Source organism: Ranitomeya imitator, chromosome 4 (assembly GCF_032444005.1).
Source record: "Ranitomeya imitator isolate aRanImi1 chromosome 4, aRanImi1.pri, whole genome shotgun sequence".
NCBI classification, from domain to species: domain Eukaryota; kingdom Metazoa; phylum Chordata; class Amphibia; order Anura; family Dendrobatidae; genus Ranitomeya; species Ranitomeya imitator.
Window position 1 is genome coordinate 657334971 of NC_091285.1, and position 3743 is coordinate 657338713.

The 3743-nt window shown below is 45.7% G+C and overlaps 1 non-coding gene across 1 annotated transcript; it reads right to left on the reverse strand.

Moving 5' to 3' along the window:
- Positions 1 to 3156: 3156 nt before the first annotated feature.
- TRNAR-ACG (transfer RNA arginine (anticodon ACG)) lies at positions 3157 to 3229 on the reverse strand. Its single transcript has one exon. It is a non-coding gene; the product is annotated as a tRNA-Arg (tRNA).
- Positions 3230 to 3743: the final 514 nt, after the last annotated feature.

Sequence of the window (3743 nt, forward strand, 5' to 3'; positions counted from 1 at the left end):
CAGTAGGCCCAGCTCCCCCTGTAGGACTGTTGGGGTTCGGTAACTGCGGCTGCCTCGCGGCCTAGCTGTTCTCTCCTCTCCTGTGGGCCTTGGGGTCCACCACCTGGTTCCAGCACCGTCAGCTGGTTCCGGGCCGAGCCTTTGGCTTAGGTGCCTCCTCCTGGGTAGCCGAGTTCCGCCAACGCCAGGCGGTCCTTGGTAGTGCTTTTAAGCGCGGGCACCTACAGCTTAGTAACCGGGTTCCAGCACCGTCAGCTGGTCCTCGGTCGTGCCATTGGCTCTTGCACACTGGGGCAACGCATCCGGGTTCCAGCACCGCCAGCTGGTTCTCGGCAGTGTTCTTGTCACAGGTACTCCCTCGTGCCAAGCCTGGTTTCAGCACCGTCAGCTGTTTCCGGGTTGTGTCAACTTCACTGAGACGCCTATGCTTGCCCCGTCGTGGGGCGGTCGAGTTAGCCAACTCCAGGGTGCCTCCAGTTTAGGAGCTTCCTATGTGGGCTGCGTGAACTGGTAGTCAAGGCTGGTTCTGTAGTGCCAGTAGGCCCAGCTCCCCCTGTAGGACTGTTGGGGTTCGGTAACTGCGGCTGCCTCGCGGCCTAGCTGTTCTCTCCTCTCCTGTGGGCCTTGGGGTCCACCACCTGGTTCCAGCACCGTCAGCTGGTTCTCGGCAGTGTCTTTTGCTCTTGTACCTTCTGCTCCCCATCCTGGTTCCAGTACCGTCAGCTGGTTCCGGGCAGAGCCTTTGGCTTAGGTGCCTCCTTCTGGGTATCCAAGTTCCACCAATGTCAGGTGGTCCTTGGTAGTGCTTTCAGGCACGGGTACCTCCTGCTTAGTAACCGGGTTCCAGTAACGTCAGCTGGTCCTTGGTAGTTCCATTGGCTCTTGGACATTCGGCTACCCATCCGGGTTCCAGTACCGTCAGCTGGTTCTCGGCAGTGTCTTTTGCTCTTGTACCTTCTGCTCCCCATCCTGGTTCCAGTAACGTCATCTGGTTCCGGGCAGAGCCTTTGGCTTAGGTGCCTCCTTCTGGGTATCCGAGTTCCGCCAACGTCAGGCGGTCCTTGGTAGTGCTTTTTAGCACGGGTACCTCCTGCTTAGTAACCGGGTTCCAGTAACGTCAGCTGGTCCTCGGTAGTTCCATAGGCTCTTGAACCTTCGGGTAGCCATCCGAGTTCCAGTTCCATCAGCTGGTTCTTGGCATTTTCTCAGCCTTCTTGTACCTTCTGCTACATTTCCAAGTTGAAGACCCTAACGTCGACAACCCGGAAGACCACCCCGATGACGACGACCCGGAAGACCACCCCGATGACGACGACGACGACGACGGCGGAGACGACGACGGCTGAGACGACGACGGCGGAGATGACGACACTGGAGACGAAGACCCTGGAGACGACAACATGGAAGACCGAGAAGCAGAAGAACAAGAGGCTGCAGAACAAAGAGCAGAAGAACATTAAGCATAAGACTTAATATCAGAGCAAAAGATATTATCTAAATTATATGCAGAAGAAGACTAAGCAGTGTATGGGGGTGAGTCCGTTCCTCCTCGTGGTGCCCCTGGATAAAGCCTGATGCTGCAGGCCAAACTGAACGCGGACAAATGTAACTTTTGTGACTGGCAGAACGGAAGGTGTAATCTTCCAACTTTTATAGACAACAACTACGGGAATGCCTGTCACAAATGAGAATATGATGAAGAAGTAGAATAGGAAGAATAATAACAGTGGAATAAAAAGAATATGTAGAATAGGAAGAATAATAATAGTTGAAGAAAATGAATATGAAGAATGTAATAAAAAAAAAAATAGGTAGAAGATGAAGAAGAAGATGAATAAGGTGAAGAAGTTGATGTCAAGGATGCTGATGATGATGAAGATGAAAGTGTGGGAAAAGAAAAAAAAAAAAAAAAGAAAAAAAAGAAGGGGAAGGGCGTGGAATAGTGAAACATCAATATCTGACAAAATAAAAAAAATTTACATACTCAATATCTTTTTCAATCCGAACTTCTTTAAAAAAAAAAAAAAACATGCTATTCTATTTGATTGGACTAATCCTCATTGCCTTTAATGTCTCCGCCACCTCCCCCATACATCCTACATTATTCTTAGTTGTTTTCCTTCAGGTAGAATGAACCTACAAGGAAAGAAAGGGTTTATTTTAATTCCGATATTTTGGTCCCATTGACTTGCATTGGGATCGGGTATCGGTATCGGCGATATCCGATATTTTTTGAATATCGGCCGATCCAAACCGATACCGATACTTTCCGATATCGGAAGGTATCGCTCAACACTAGTGAGGATTCCATTTTTCTCACATTTTGTGAGAAAGCAAAATCACAAGTTGGCAGTTAAAAGAATTCATGCGAAATTGAAGTTTGCTGTATATTTCCTGAAACAAAAGAAATCTTATGCCTGCAACAGAGTGACATTGCCATAAGTGCTTTATTTTCTGCCAATCAAATGCGAAACTCAAGCTAAGCAGTTTTGTATGATCCGGAACTTATGCTTGAAACACAATAATTATATATGATTTTGCATCTGTATGTGAGATTTAATCTTTGCTAATATTACTATCTTAAGTGTAACCAGCGAAACGAGTACAGAGAGAGAGAGAGAGAGAGAGAGAGAGAGAGAGAGAGAGAGAGAGAGAGAGAGAGAGAGAGAGAGAGAGAGAGAGAGAGAGAGAGAGAGAGAGAGAGAGAGAGAGAGAGAGAGAGAGAGAGAGAGAGAGAGAGAGAGAGAGAGAGACTTAAAGACCACCTATCATTCAACTGACTAAATAGCGCAGCTGGGTGCCCCGATGCATGATGATGTGGTGAGCTTGATAGTTACTACTGTTTTTCCCTTAAAAAAATTTCTTGTAAGAGGGGCTAATTTTTTCTTTTTAAATATACTGTTAATTTTTGAGGTTTCTCTTTTTTTTCAAATTTTGTGAGGATGTAAAATCACTATATGGCAGAAATAAACCATCACATACATAGAGAATCGATGGAGGAGATGAAGATGGCTGTTTAGTGATTGCAAAATTTCCAAAAGCAGCTAATTTAAAGCTTCCTACAGAATCCATAAGATGCCGTGACCCGGATTCGAACAGGGGTTGCTGCGGCCACGACGCAGAGTACTAACCACTATACGATCACGGCAACATCCTCGAGCCAGGTAGGAGTCGAACCTACAATCTTCTGATCCGTAGTCAGACACGTTATCCATTGCGCCACTGGCCCTGATGAAAAAGGATGCTTTTTTATGCACCATATTGCTAAAGCAAAATAAAACCTTCAACAGGCTGTCATCGCCACATGAGTCTTTCTTTTCTTGCCAATCCACTCACAAGCAGAAAGTAAGTAATTTTGTGCTATCTGAAATTCATGCTAGAGACTGAATAAGTTCCATCTTCCTGAATTCATGTGTGAGGATTCCATTTTTCTCACATTTTGTGAGAAAGCGAAATCACAAGTTGGCAGTTAAAAGAAATCATGCGAAATTGAAGTTTGCTGTAAATTTCCTGAAATAAAAGAAATCTTATGCCTGCAACAGAGTGACATTGCCATAAGTGCTTTATTTTCTGCCAATCAAATGCGAAACTCAAGCTAAGCAGTTTTGTATGATCCGGAACTTATGCTTGACACACAATAATTATATATGATTTTGCATCTGTATATGAGATTTACCGTATATACTCGAGTATAAGCCGAGATTTTCAGCCCAAATTTTAGGGCTGAAAGTGCCCCCCTCGGC